At 52.7% G+C, this 15,164-nt stretch overlaps 5 non-coding genes across 5 annotated transcripts; 1 reads left to right on the forward strand and 4 right to left on the reverse strand.

The window, feature by feature from the left end:
- Positions 1–3,417: 3,417 nt before the first annotated feature.
- TRNAS-GCU (transfer RNA serine (anticodon GCU)) lies at positions 3,418–3,499 on the reverse strand. Its single transcript has one exon. It is a non-coding gene; the product is annotated as a tRNA-Ser (tRNA).
- Positions 3,500–6,243: 2,744 nt separating this feature from the next.
- Positions 6,244–6,316, reverse strand: TRNAK-CUU (transfer RNA lysine (anticodon CUU)). Its single transcript has one exon. It is a non-coding gene; the product is annotated as a tRNA-Lys (tRNA).
- Positions 6,317–8,411: 2,095 nt separating this feature from the next.
- Positions 8,412–8,485, reverse strand: TRNAI-AAU (transfer RNA isoleucine (anticodon AAU)). Its single transcript has one exon. It is a non-coding gene; the product is annotated as a tRNA-Ile (tRNA).
- A 3,000-nt stretch (positions 8,486–11,485) lies between these two features.
- On the forward strand, positions 11,486–11,567 carry TRNAS-UGA (transfer RNA serine (anticodon UGA)). The gene has a single exon. It is a non-coding gene; the product is annotated as a tRNA-Ser (tRNA).
- Positions 11,568–13,659: 2,092 nt separating this feature from the next.
- TRNAK-CUU (transfer RNA lysine (anticodon CUU)) lies at positions 13,660–13,732 on the reverse strand. Its single transcript has one exon. It is a non-coding gene; the product is annotated as a tRNA-Lys (tRNA).
- Positions 13,733–15,164: the final 1,432 nt, after the last annotated feature.

Genomic DNA, 15,164 nt, shown 5'->3' on the forward strand with positions numbered 1-15,164 from the left:
CGGGGAGACTCAATATGACCGGGAGGCCTGGAGCGTGTGTGCCCTGCACAGAGGCTGCTGCTGGTGGCCTGATTCAGTGGCCCAGCAGCTCAAGTTCCCCTGAACCAGCTTCTCCCCTGGAGCCACCCCCCAGTGCTGCTGAGGCCCCTGACATGAGGCAGTGGGACCACCAGAGGAAGATGCCAGCCTTAGCCCTTCCTCCCAGCCTCCAACCCCCTTCCATGATCTTTCCCCAGCCCCTCCCCAGTTCTCCATTCCCCACATAAGAACCAGAGAGTTTGTTCTTTCAACAGGGAAAAGTCCTGATTGTGTTACCAGCAGGGGAAGGGCGAGAGGAAAGTGGGAAGGGGGTGTGTTGTGTGTTTTTGGGGGCGGGGAAGGCAAAAAATGAGGGGTAAAGTTCGTTCGAACCAAGGGGCTGGGTTTGAACTACTGCAGAAAAAAGGACTCTGCCCCTGGAGCTGCCCTGTCCTCTCCAGAGCCCTTAGACTGGCACCGGGGAAGCCTGAGTCCAGACAGTGCCCAGTGAAGGGGGAGGGCACGGCTTGTACTTGGGGTGGGGCGGGAGCTGTTCTGAAAGGCTGCAGGCACCGTTAGACCCTTTTTTCCTTCCCTGTCTCACCCCAGCGCTGAGCAACACTCAGTGTCGGTCTGAGCATCCGTCCTGCTCTGGGACGTGTCTCTGTGGCAGGAACCTGCCCAGGAGGCTCTCGCAGTGAGGCCCCTCCCTGGCAGCACTGAGCAGTGAGAGCTGAGTGAAGGGGGAGAAGCGGGACCAGGGGGAGAAGGCTTGATGACTGTGTCAGAGGGAGGCTCTGCCCTGGCCAGTGGGGAATCGTTGCCTCTCCGAGGGGCCCAGGTCTGGTGGGTCATTTCCCCAGGTTACTGAGTGGGGGCTGGAGCCAGTTCTGTGTTGTCTCCTTCAACAGCAAAACTGAACACTGCGCTGGGCTAGTGCTGTGTGCACCAGGGAGCTTCCTGTAGCTGCCCATGCAGGAGAGGGTAGGGGCAGTTTGAGTCACCCAGTTCAGCCCCTTCTGAAAATGGCAAGTGTTGTCTTAGCAGCGAGGGAGAGGTGGGAAAGGGGCCCTGAGTGAACCTGTTGGATCACAGCTGCTGTAACATGTGGTGAGAAAAATGACTAGGGAGCAGTTATGTGAAAGTTGATGATAGCTTCCTTGATTGGGAATTGAACTCAGGCCACAGCAGTGAACGTACTGGATCCTAACCACTAAACCATCAGGAACAGGCTACGTTGTTCACTTACACTAGCCATTCACAGGCTATTTTCTGTCCACTTCAGGTTCGGAACAGCCAAAAAGAACATCAAAGCAGACATACTGGGTCATGCCAGTTGTCCAACTAGCCCAGGATCCTGTCTCATGACAGCAGCCAATTGCATAGTCCCGAGGGAATCCTCAGGACAGACAGTTATTAAGTGATTCCTCCATTCCCAGCTTCTGGAATACACTAGCTAGGAACACCTGCCCTGTCCATCCTCGTTAAATGCCATTGATTGACCTTTCCTGCATTAAATTATCCAATTCTTTTTTTTTTTGGACCTTCTTGTAGATTTCACCTTTGCAACATCCTCTGGCAAGGAGTTCCGCTGGGTACAAAAATGCTTCCTCTTTAACTCTGTTACTTACCAGTTTCATTCTGTCACCCTGGTTCTTAAGTATGCAAAAAATAATTTCTTATTTGCTTTCTGCACCCCTGTCATCATCACATAAACCCCTGTCCCGTCGCCCCTTGCTTGTCCCTTTCCCCAGCTGAGAAGATGAAGTTCCATGAGCTCCTGGGAGCTGCTTACCAAAGAAGAGGCATTTCCAGCACAGAAGATGGCCAAGCCCAATCCCCCTACACAAAGCCCCTGGAAATTCCAATGGAGGTTGGGAAAGTTCCCTCTCGGGCAGCACTACAAAATGGATCCGTCTGGCCATCGGGCTGACTAACCCATCAACAGACGAGTCCCAGTGAGACTTCTCAGCCCAAGTGCAGAGACTGTGGAGTCTCCCACTCCCAGCCCAGTGGCAGAGGGGCAGCGGGTCCCGAGGCAGTAGAGACCTTTGAAGGGAACAGAGACAAGGGAGACGTGAGGTAAGAGGAAGGGGAACAAGTTGCCTCTTCTCAAGCGAGACGTGGTGGGAAACTGCCGGTTCCGGTGTAGACTCTTGCATTGTTGTTGTGGAATAACGGCCATTGTTCCAAAAGAACTTTTGTGTGTGGACAAAACCTGTGCAGCCCAAGAAATATGATTGGCAGCTCCTCCTCACAATCGTTTTGTCAATTGAAATGCAGGGCTCTGAAGACAGGGACCCAAGGTAACAACCTTGGTTGCTTTCTGCTAAGGCCACGCTGGAGGGAAAAGATGAACCAGCGACCGAAGGATCATTTGCCAAAAACACACTACAGTCCTCCTCTCCACCAGCTGAGCTATCAAAGGTGCCTGAAGAGTGTTAGTTTGTCCAGGTTGTCCCTTCTGCAAGTCTCAGGGCAACTTCTCCCCCAAGTAGATGGCATTGCTGATGAGGGGCAGAGGAGCATAGGGGCTGTCACAGGTACTTCACATGCAGAGAGACCCCCTGAGTGAAACCTGAGCTAGATCCATCCATGTCACAGAGAAAGTTGGGTTTTTCTCATGTGTCTTCTTTGTTCCAGAGTCTCTAGGGGTGTGGCACCAAAACCTTTTGTGCTGGCCGTAATGTTTTCCTTTATTTAAAATGAAGTTTGATCAACTAACATGAGACAGTTCAAACGCTTAATCATTTAATGATTTAAATTAAACTTTTCTCCCCTGCTGCAGCCCTAGCAAAATGGCTGGGGTGTGATTATGTCATTAGTGGCGAGTGTCCATTAGTAACCAAGAGTCCATGGAAAGGTTTGGGGAGGGCAGGAGCTCAGCAAAGGGGTGGGGTCTTGGGGAAGGGATAGGATAGATCCTGGCTTGCCCTGACATTTAAAAGGTGACCTTGGGGGCATGTGGCACCCTGAGCAGCCTCTGATGTTCCCTGTGTGAGCCCCAGAACCAGCCCTGAGTGACAGGGGCAGAGGGGGAGCAGCTCACACATGCCAAGGGGCTGGACATGAGCCTGCAAGGCAGCAGTGACATCACAAGGAACTTTTTCAGCACCTCAGCTCATTGGTTGGGAGGCAGTGACCTCACAGAGGGTCCATGGCAACAGCCAGGTGGGACAGGCTGCAGGGCTGGGGCATCTCAGAGACCCCCATGGCCTGGCTGCCTGGAATCTCCTTTGTGAGGTTTCCCCTTGAGGGCCCCAGCTGGGAGTGTCTCTGGAGAGTTCATCTTTCCCCAGGCTGCAGTGGGAGGGGGTTGGGGTAGGCAGGGTAACAGAAGGAGCTGCCACTGAACTGAAGAGAGATCTGGGAGAAGCAAGAGGAACGGCTGCAAACACCTGATGAGGATGGGATTTGAACCCCTGTGTACAGAGCACAATGGATTAGCAGTCCATCGCCTTAACCACTCGGCCACCTCATCTGATTTGCTCGGATTTCTTACCAATTACCCAAAGCCGTCACTGCCAGGAACCTTTGTGCCACTCGCAGGCTGGCCAGGGACACCCAGGACTGGAAGGTTTTGTCTTTTCACAATGTTCCCTGGGCTGTTGTACAAAGCTCAGTGCTTGTAACAAACCCAAACACCCCTTGGCTACATCTACCCTGCAGGCTTCCTACACAAGAACTGTTTTGTGCAAGAGTTCTTGCACAAAATGTCTTGTGCAAGAGCATGTCCACACTGCCATGTGCTTTTGCACAAGAATGTCCATGGCAGTGTGTACAGTAATTGCTCAAGAACACGCATGCAGTGTAGATGCTCCTCAAGTTTTTGCGCAAGAACGGCCATTCTTGAGCAAGAAGCCTGCAGTGTAGACATAGCCCCTGGGTGCCCAGAGAGGGGCTGTCTAGTCACAGTCTGGCTCGGCGCGCGCTCTGCAATGGGAAGATGTCCATGGAGCAGGCAGATGGCAGTGGCACACGGCTCTGGTGGGCCCAGCATCCACAGGAGCGTTTCCGATATGAGTGTTTACTGACAGTGTCCGTCTCTGGTCTGATTTCACAGTGTGGTGAGACACTGGCACCCACAGCAGCATGGATGGGGTGGCTGGAGGGAGTGGCTGGCGGGCGGCCAGTAGGAGCAGTGGCAAGTGGCCAAGGGAGTGGGTGAGCCTCATTTTCATATCTAATGAGCCACCATTGTTGTGGAAGAGGCTATTGTGCCAGAAGGAGCATCTACACAGCCCCTTCTTGTGCAAGAAAAACCCCTCTTGTGCAATGTTGTTACACTTAGCCTCATTTGCATATTTCTGGTGCAAGAACCTGCCAGCGTAGACATAGCCCAATTGTTTTCACTGTCAGGGGGCTCAGTGGACCCTCCCTCTTCCTACTTGCTCTCCCAAAAGAGACAGACCTGGCTCCCCTTTCTTTTCCCCCAGCAATTGCCAGGCGGCAAAGCAGATATTAGAGACAGCAAAACTAATGTTCCATGAGGTTCTGTGGTGCAATGGAAAGCATGTTGGACTTCTAAGCTTTAGTGCTCACTGTGATTTAGGTCAGTTATTCAAAGGTTGTGGGTTCAAATCCCACTGAAGTCACTTTAGCTGCTTCCTCATTTCCAGAGCAGCTTCTATAGAACAGGCAATCCTTAGGCTGACCCCAGGATGGGCTTTAGTCCAGACAGTTCCCAGCGAGGGTGCAGGCAAGGGCTGCTCTGAAAGGCTGCAGTTGCCACCAGACCCTTTTGTCCCTCCATGTCACCTACCAGTGCTGTGCATCACTCAAGCTATGTCTACACACACTGTTCTTCTGAAAAAGCTAGGTAAATTGTGAACCCTAGTTTGCATAGCTTTGTCTGGAAGAAGCTTTTCCAATTTTTGGCCTGTTTACACTGGGCCAAAAGTGGGAAAAAAACCTTTTTTTGTAACATCCCTTCTTCTTCATAAAACGAGGTTCACAAAGGCACCAAAAACGCATGGCAGCTGTGTTCTCTGGACTAAAGCGTTGTCTCTGTAGTGTAGACAGAGCCCTGATGTAACATCTTATTTCAAGTTTAGGTGCAGCATAGATAGAGGGGTGACTCAGAGTCCTTAGTGCTGCCTCTTAGACCATGGGACCTACACAAGACACCTGTGACTCAGCTGAGCCAAACTGGAGCCCTTAGGCTCAAGCCTACTGGGACCAGCTTTGCTTGTTTTCCTTCCACCCAGAGCCCCCTTCTTCTCCTGGGCTGCAAGGAGCCTCCCTGGGATGCCCTGAGACAGGCACAGGACTCTGCCTCCCCACAGCCAGCTCCACCCCACAGGCTTTGGCAGAACAAGGGGGGAGGGGTGGGTCTCTGCTCACCCTACTGAGTCCCACTGAAACGTTGAGCTTTTGTCCTGCCCCTCTCAGCTTGGCCTCCCTCCTCTACCCATTCCTGCCTCACTTCCTCCTTGGGCAAGTCACACAAGGGAAGCAGCAGGAGGAGCTGGCCCCATACGCCAGCATCCGAGGGCAGGGGAGGCTGAGACAGAAGTGTCCATCAGGTGCCTGGCCTGACCCATCTGGCTTCCCCAGGCTGGCACCAAGGGACATTCTCAGCTGATGTCACCCCCCACTCCTCCGTCGCATGTGAGTTGGGCTTATCCCAGGCAGGAGGAGCTGCACTTACCTGGGCACCTAGAGGAGCTGCAATAGGAGAGGATGCTGTGTTTCTGCCTGGCTTTGAACCAAGAACTTTTGCACATCAAGCAAATGTGATAAACACTACACCACAAAAACACACAACTGTTCTTCAGGGGGTGGAACTTGTCTGACTGTTCTGTTCCTAGCTCTTTCCAACACCCTGCTCTGCAGGGGAGGGGAATGCACCTTGTGAACACTCCACCTCTTGTTCTCAGGGAAGCCACTAACCTGAGCTGCCAGCTCCTCATTTCCTCACCAGCCCCTTGAGATTTGTAGCTCAAAGCTGGAGCTGCTGTGGAAGGAGGTGAAGCTACAGAAGCTGACAGGGACAATCAGCAGGCAGAAGGTTATTTTTCTTCCTCCCTGGGTTGATGTGGCTAGAACTGAGGAGAAGAAAATTCTCTTCCCTTCTCCTCAGAAGATGGAAATTGCAGTTGGTTCTTGTTCTCTCTCTGGTTCTACTGAAGTAGACCCCAGGACTAGACTTTTTTTTTCTTTAAAGCCCTAATGAAAGCTGAGCCAATTGCTTGCAGACTGAGAATGTGAGTTAGAGAAGGGCATCGCCCAGCATGGGGCTTGAACCCATGACCCTGAGATTAAGAGTCTCATGCTCTACCGACTGAGCTAGCCAGGCTGTATGCAAAAAGCTTCCTAATATCCCATCACAGCATAACAAGAGCCAAGTGTTCTCCACTGCCTGACTCAAGGCTCTTTCTTGCCCCCAATGTGGGGTTCTGTTCTGTGGGGAGGTTTGAGCTCAGACCCCACTCCCAACACACCCACTTCTTTCCCCACAAGGAACAGCCCCATTTCCATCTCTCCAGGGACAGGAGAAGGGCTCTGGCCTGTTCTCTGCAAAATGCTCAGCCTGTTTCATTTTCTGCTGGAACTAGTGGGATCCATGCGCCCTGTCCCCAGTGAGAGGTATGTGTCCTCTGGCCCCTTTCCACAGACACAGCAGGCCAGGGAGTTGTGCACCTGCAGTGGCCCCTTCCTACGTGGCCGGGAAGAAAGGAGCTTGGTCTGACGGGCGAGTCTCACTTGCTGATCAGACTCCCAGGGCCTGAGCTCGGGGGCCAGCCCGGGGCAGGAGGGAGAGGGGGTGTGAAGAAATTCCAGGGGAGGGGGAAGAGGTGACCCAGCCCTCCCCCATCAATTTTTTTTTCTTTTTTGCTAAAACAAGTTTTGCTTCTATTTTGGGGGGGAGGGGGCGTGAGGGTTTTCAAAAATCAAAATGGGGGGGGGGGGTGATGCTGAAAAGTTTGGGAACCACTGCAAGAGGATGACCCAGCAGGGACTCAAAGTGAGTACTCCAGGTAAGATTTGAACTCACAACCTCAGCATGGCTCCTACAAGTACTGCCTGCTGACCCATTGTGCCACTGGAGCAGATATCTGAAGTGTTTCTTCAAAGTCCTTAGATTGAAAAAGTCAAGACGCACACAGTGGAATTGAAGTTTCTGCCTGTGCCCTTGTTCTTTCTTTTCACAGGCAGAGCTAGGGGGCTCCACACATCCAGAGACCCCTCCCTCTGTGGTCTCTGAAATAACCCACTCTAGTGGGGCACAAAGCTGCTGGAGGCCAGAGCACTAGAGATGAGTTGCACGTAGGTTAGTGCTCCCTTTGCACGTGACAGGTAGCAGGATTCACTCCCATCTTCTCCCACCTGCTCGCTGGTGCTCAGGGGTTGGCCCCTTTCCTCCTGCCCCAACTCTTATTCCCACAATGCACTTTGTGCAGGAACCGTTGGTCTTTGTTTCAAGGTGTGTGGCTGGGAGCCAGGACCCTTCCCAAAATATACAACTCCTCCGCCCCCATTCTGCTCACACTCTCTGGCTGCCTCCAGCATGGGCTGAGCTCGGGGGTGAGATGGGCCTCAGGCACTTGACCACAAGTCTGCTCACGAAGCTCTAATGGGCCTCAGACAAGCAAAACTGCCCTTAGTGAACCTCAGGACAAGGAAGACAAAAAGCCTGGAGCACAAGGACCTCCCAGCAACTCAGATTGGAGGATTCAGAGTCATTAGTGCTGCCCCTTACACCTGGGACCTAGACAGAAGGCCTGGGGTAGACACCTGGGGCACTCAGGTCTCTGACTGGCCTCTGTTCTCCTGGCTTCCCTCCAGCTGCTTCATCTCTCAGGACTGTCTGGCTACATCTACACGGCACATTGATTTTGCAATAAGCTCTTCAGGAATAGTTATTCCAAGATAGCATGTCTACATTTCAGGGAAACCTCAAAATGAGTCCAAGGAGGCTTCCCTAATGTAGACGTGCTACCTTGATTTAGAGCCCCAGGTTCAATAACTTAGAATGGCCCTGGGGGAGGGGGGAAGGGGTATATTTTGAAATAGCAGAAGTGGAGCATGTACACACACCTCATTTTGAAATAGCTATTTCAGAATAGGCATTTTTCTGCATACAGTGAGGTCTACAGAAGTTGGAATTAGACCTCCTGGTCATATTCAGTGTCTCGGGCTCCAGAGCCTGCACCCCAGCTGGTGCCTTGAGGTAACCACTGCAGCAGCAGGAATTTGGGCATCAGTTCCCCTGCTTTTGGGGACAGGAAGCCAGGCCAAGGCCCTTTGCGCCACTGGGGCTGTGCAGGATGAGCCTCCCCCTACCACATCTCTGCCCTACTTCCTGCAAAGCTCACATTTTTGCTTGTTTCTGCTTCCTTGTCCCTAGCAGGCAGCTAAAGGAAGGGAAGTCACCAAACCAAATACCCCTGCAGCCAGCATGTGGCTTGAACCCATGACCTTGGCATTATTAGTGCTACACTCTAACCAACTGAGCTAGCTGGCCTACAGAAATGCAGCTCACCAGTGGCCCTTTCAAGAAAGGCGCCTCAGGCAGCAGCAGGGACGTCTCTGCAGCTGCCAATGGCTCTTCTCTGACAGGGCCACTAGCGACTCACTGTGACGTGGGCTGGCTAGTCCAGCTGGTTTGAGGTTTGCCTTCCAGCTTCTTCCCTGCCAGCAGCAGCAGAGTCCTGAGCACTGCCCTTGACACCATGGGACCAATCTCCCCTCACTCAACTGCACCAAGCTGGTGCCCAGCTCATGCCCTCTGTGACCTGCTTTACTTGGGTTCCTTCCACCCAGAGCCCCCTTCTTCTCCTGGGCTGCGAGGAGCATCACTGGGATCCTTTCTCATATCCCAGCACAGGGCCATCTCTCCAGTGACAGGAGACGGGGCTGGTTTCAGGATTTCTTTTAGCGCAGCAGCAAGGGGAGATGGATGAAAATCAACCCCGTTCGCAAGCTTTGTGTGACAGGAGGGGTGTGAGCTGGGGAACCTGCCCCCCCAGAAGGGCATTTGGGTGCACCCAGGAGCAGCAAGAATTCAGGCCCCTCAGGTGAGTGCATTGGGACAATGTGTGAGCCCTTCCATGAGCATTTTCTGCTCCCACTGGGGAAGGCAGCTGGGTAGGACCAGCCTGCAGCCCACGTCCCTTTCAGTCCCAGGTGTAGGAGGTAATAGAGAGGGGAGGAAAGTCCGTGGCCAGAGCCTCCTCCCAGCAGTCTGGCCTGGCACAAAATATGCATGATGGAGCCTCTCCAAGCAGGGAGATGGCCTGTTCTCTGCAAAGTGCTCAGCTGTTTCATTTTTCTGCAGGCCCATTGTATGTGTCCCTGGTTGCTTCATTTAAAGTTTTCAATCTTTACATTTGCATCCCTTCTTGGAAAGAGGGTGCAAGAGTAAACATATCCTACGTAGCTAGAGTTGGCTTCCTTCAGTTGAGCCTGGCTGTGTCCCTACTGCAGAAACCCAAAGGGAACAAAGAGCAGAAGTACTGGAAACTGGTGGGGTACCCTCTGAATTTGATTTCGTGAGTCTTAGTTGGACTTGCTAAATCAAACTCCAGAAGATTGATTGTGGACATTCCTCCGCCTCTGGGTGTGATTCTTGTTCTTCTGCACAGCACAGCCCAGGTAGACCAAGGACCTTCAGATCACACTCTTGCTGAACTGATGGGAATAGAAACCAGACACACAGCAGATTTGAACTTGTTTCAGTTGAGATGGGTTTGCCTGGTTTATGTGCATTGACACAGGAACACATTAAGGCTACGTCTACACTGGCAGCCTTTTCTGGAAATGCTTATAACGGAACAGTTTTCCATTATAAGTATTTCCGGAAAAAGCGCATCTCCATTGGCAGGATGCTTTTCCGGAAAAGCACTTTTTCCGGAAAAGCGTCCGTGGCCAATGTAGACGCGCTTTTCCGCAAAGAAGCCCCGATCGTCATTTTCGCGATAGGGGCTATTTTGCGGAAAAGACTACTATGCTGTCTACACTGGCCCTTTTCTGGAACAGTTTTTCCGGAAAAGGACTTTTGCCTGAATGGGAGCAGCATAGTTTTTCTGGAAAAACACTGACAATTTTACAGTAGATTGCCAGTGCTTTTCCAGAAATTCAAGGGGCCAGTGTAGACAGCTGGCAAGTTATTCCAGAAAAGTAGCTGTTTTTCTGGAATAAATGGCCCAGTGTAGACAAAGCCTAGGGCTTTGCAGTAATTTAGGAATCTCTGCACAGCAAAAATTCAGAATGTGATGCAATTGGAGATGCAAAGGTTTCAATGAAGTTGACCAACCTTTCAGCAGGCACTTGGAGTTGAACGAGGAACCACTTTGCTTGCAGTCAAACACTCTACCACTGAGCTACATCCCCATTACAATTGCTTGCTTGCATCCAGTGTTAGGAAATTAGCCATTGGCAGCACATTCTGCAGGAGCAGGTGGTGCCTTGCACACATGGTGGGGGGAGGACGGCCCTCTATGGGGTCACACATGTGTGGTGTCCCCCAACCTTCGATCAGCAGCACACGTCACAATAGCGCATCACCCCCTGTGCTCCCACCTGCCCTGTGTGTGTTGCAACCTCACAGCACTCACCTGATGTTCCCTCCCTGGTGCCGAAGACATTTGGGAGGCCACCTGCATCTGGGGGACCAGTTCCAGGGGGAGGGTCACAACGTTCCTGGAATCCTCCTTCTCTTTATCCTGGAGCTGCTGGTCAGCAGGTTTGTTGTCCTGAAGCTGCGGCCGCTGCTGCCCAGGTGTCTCCATCCCAGACTCCATACCTGTCCCTGGAGACAAGCGTTCCCCAATCCCCAGGACTTGGTCCAGTTCCTCACAGTATGCACAGTGCTAAGGTGCTTCCCCAGTGCAGGAGCTGCACTACGGGTCCTCACATACCCCTGCCACAATTCCTTGACCTTGGCTCTGACTTGGTCTGGGGTGGGTGGAGGTGGCCTTTCTTTGGCCATAAATATCTGCATTCCTCCGACTGGACTGCAGGGCCTGCAGAGACTCCTCCTTGAACCACAGCTTTATCTCTGGCCCAGACCATGACAGTGGCTAGCACTTGCTGCCACTTGCTTGGTCCTGTGATGTGTCCCTGGAAGGGCTAGAGGGATCTCTGGGGGCTTGTGCCTGTGACATGGCTCTCTGAGAGGCTGAAAGAGCTCCATCTTAGCCAACTGGATAGTGAAATTATACTAAAAATGATTGGTTAAGGTAGAACTAAGCGGTACTTGAATTTCTCTTTATAAACTGGACGGAGACCAGCAAGAAGAAGGAAAAGGGGAGAAGAGAAGAGAAGAGAAGAGGCAAAAGAAGACCAAGGAGGAGGAGAGAAGACCTTGAAGCAGAACTCACCTCCAAGGCAGCCTAAGAGCAAAATGGCCGGGACTCCTCTGAACAGCTGTTGCAATGGTTTGCTGTGTGAACTCTGTGGCAGGTGACATTAGGGCTGTGCACTGGCATTATTTACCAGTTTCCCTGGCTTCACTACGCCCAAAGCTGTGATGGCCGAGTGGTTAACGTGTTGGACTTGAAATCCACTAGGGTTTTATTGCGCAGGTTCAAATCCTGCTCACAGCGAGGTCTGTGTTTTGCCCACACCTCTTCCTCGGGCAGCAAGGGCCTCTGTGAGTTACCAGCAGTGGGGCTGTTACTGTTGGCATCAGGACTGGATTAAGGGGTGAGCTAGTGGGGCAGCTGCCAGCAGGCACTACCTGCCTTGCTCCTGGCAGACTACAGCAGCTGCCCTGGGACTGGAGCTGCATTAACCTCCACAGCACCTGTCAGCAGTGCCCTTCCCCACGCAGCTGTGGGGCTCTGCATGACCTGCCCCAGGGGACTCTGGGCTGCATGCCAGTGGTGGTGGCAGGGCCAGGCTGGGCAGCACAAGAGCATCCTGCTACCACAAGCTCCACGCATGGAGCGGGAGGGGCTGTATATACACTGTGCACCCAGGGTGGAGCCGCACATGCACCATGAGCCGGGGGGCAGTGCCACATGCCCGGGGCACTAGAATGGCTCAGGGCAGCCGTGGTCAGCATCTAACTAATTGCACCATTAGGCCATGTCTTCACTCAGGTGGAGATTTCTGCTGCAATCCATCTTCCAGAGCCTGATTTAGCAAGTCTAGATAAGACTCTCTAAATCAAACCCAGAGGGCACCTGCACCTGTACACACTGCTCCTGCTCTTTGCTGCCATCCTGCTTCCACTGTGAGGACACCAGAAAACTCAACAAAACTCACTGCAGCCGCAGCAGCCCCTTTCAACCACTGGGTCAGCCCGGGAAGGGAGGCAGGAATGGGGCCTCAGATTGCAGGATTCAGAGTCCTGAGCGCTGCCCTTGACACCATGGGACCTGAACCAACCACTCCTCACTCAACTGGGCCAAACTAGTGCCCCAGGTCATGCCCACTGGGACCTGCTTTACTTGTTTTCCTTCTGACTTCTTCTCCTGGGCTGCAAGGAGCATCCCTGGGATTCCCTGGGACAGGCACAGGACTCTGCCTCCCCACAGTCAGCTCCACCCCAAAGGCTTTGGCAGAACGGAGGGGAGGGGCTCTGCTCACCCCACTGAATCCCACAGAGGTGCTGAGCTCGTGCCCTGCCCCCCTCAGCTTGGCTTCCCTCCTCTGCCCCATTCCTGCCTCATTTCCTCTTTGGGCCAGTCACACAAGGGAGACAGTGGGAAGAGCCAACCCCATACACCAGCCTCCAAGGGCAGGGGAGGCCAAGCCACAAGCCTCCAGCCTGACCCATCTGGCTTCCCCAGGCTGGCACCAAGGGGCATTCTCAGCTGATGTCACTCCCCTGTCCCATCGGATTTGGGCTCATCTCAGGCACAGGCCTGGCAGCAGGAGCTGCACTTACCTGGCCACCAAAGGGAGCTGCAAGAAAAGAAGATGCTGTGTTTCTACCTGGCTTTGAACTAGAGACCTTTTGTATGTTAGGTAACCATAATGGCCACTATACCACAGAAACACATATTGGTGGGGGGTGGGACTTGGCTGACTGTTCTGTTCCTAGCTCTTGGCTGACTGTTCTGTTCCCTCCTTTGTCACGTGGGGAGTTGGGCTCATCCCAGGTACAGGCTGGTCAGCAGCAGCTTTACTACCTGGGCACCCAGGGGAGCAGCAATAAGAGGAAAACCTGTGTTTCAGCCTGGTTTTGAACCAGGGACCTTTTGCATGTTAAACAAATGAGATAACCAGTACACCACAGAAACATAACTCAATAGGGGGTGGAACTTGGCTGACTGTTCTGTTCCTGGCTCTTTCCAACACCCTGCTCTGCAAGGGAGGGGAATGCACCTTGTGAACACTCCACCTCTTGTTCTCAGGGAAGCCACTAACCCGAGCTGCCAGCTCCTCATTTCCTCACCAGCCCCTTGAGATTTCTAGCTCAAAGCTGGAGCTGCTGTGGAAGGAGGTGAAGCTACAGAAGCTGACAGGGACAATCAGCAGGCAGAAGGTTATTTTTTCTCCTCCCTGGGTTGATGTGGCTAGAACTGAGGAGAAGAAAATCCTCTTCCCTTCTCCTCAGAAGATGGAAATTGCAGTTTGTTCTCTCTCTGGTTCTCCTAAAGCTGAACCCCAGGACTACACTTTTTCTTTCTAAAACCCTGAGGAAAGCGAATTGTTCGCAAACTGAGAATGTGACTTGAAGAAGGGCATCGCCCAGCATAGGGCTTGAACCCATGACCTTGAGATTAAGAGTCTCATGTTCTACCAACTGAGCTAGCCAGGCTGGGTGCCAAAAAGCTCTCTCACACCCCATTACAGGGCATCAGGAGCCAAGTGTTCGCCACTGCCTGACAAGTCTTTTTTTTGCCCTCAGTGACCAAGTCTTGGTGCCAGCCTGGGGAAGAGAGATGAGTGAGGTCAGGATCCTTTTGGAGTATTGGAGAACCTTGTGGAATATTTGTCCAAGTTTAAGTCCATCAGAAAATGGATTTATAGGTGTTTCTGTGGCGAAGTGGTTCTCACATTTGCCTAACACACAAAGGCTCTGTGTACACTGGAGGGCTCTTGCTCAAGAATGGCTGTTCTTGGGCAAGAATCCTCAGAGCATCCATACCGCCCACCTACTCTTGCGCAAGGAGATTAACAGTACGGTGTCAGAAGACAGGGCTTCTTGTGCAACAGCTATGCTCTTTTCTGACAAGTGTAAGCCCTTCTAGTTCCTGTGCTTTGACTTCCTTTTCCACAGGCTCCCCAGAGAGAATTTTGTGCCTCCTGATGGGTGTCTGATACACCCGGAGCTCAGTCTCTGGTTTGGATGGGCCCTGGAACTTACAATCTTGCTGTTCTCATGTGTGGTTCCAGCAGCAGCAAGACTCCAACTCTTGCCCCCATGGCGCTAACAGGTGCCCACCTCTAATGCTCATCTAAATGGGGCTTTATAGTCCCTTTCAGTGCATTTTTCTCCTCAGCAGCACACAAGAGAGAAGCTGTTGCCAGCGGCCCTGCAAGGCAAGACGAGCTTTTCCTGCCTTCCTCAGACTGACTCGCTACTTGGCCCCATTCCTGCCTCCCTTCCCGGCCTGACCCAGTGGTTGAAAGGGGCTGCGGCTGCTGCTGACAGGGAAGAAGCTGGGAGGCAAGGTGCTGGCAGAAAGAGATTCCAGCTGCCTCTTTGCCCTGGGTCTCAGTGCGCCATGCCAGCCACCAGCCACCTTGACCAAACCTCAAAGCATCTGGACTAGCCAGCCCACATCACAGTGAGTCACTAGTGACCCTGCCAGGGAAGAGCCCTTAGCAGCTGCAGAGATGTCCCTGCATCTGCCTGAGATGCCCCCCTGAAAAGGCCACTTACAAGCTAGGTTTCTGTAGGCTGGTGAGCGCAGTTGGTTAGAGCGTGGTGCTAATAACACCAAAGTTGTGATTTCAATCCCCATACTAGCCACAGGGCTGTTTGGTTTGGTGACTTGCCCTTGTTTAGCTGCCTGTTATGGACAGGGAAGCAGAAACAAGAGAAGGCTGAGAGCTTTGCAAGTAGGCCAGAGAACTGGTGGGAGGATGCTTCAGCCTGCACCGACCCAGTGGCTAAAAGGGCCTTGGCCTGGCCTGCTTTCTCCAGTAGCAGGGAAACTCTTCTCTTCCCTCCATTGTTCCCAATGGGGTGACTTGATGTCCAAATTCCTGCTGCCACAGTGGCTATCCCAAGGCACCCTGCAGGG

The sequence above is a fragment of the Pelodiscus sinensis genome, chromosome 31, assembly GCF_049634645.1.
Source record: "Pelodiscus sinensis isolate JC-2024 chromosome 31, ASM4963464v1, whole genome shotgun sequence".
Taxonomy (NCBI): Eukaryota; Metazoa; Chordata; order Testudines; family Trionychidae; genus Pelodiscus; species Pelodiscus sinensis.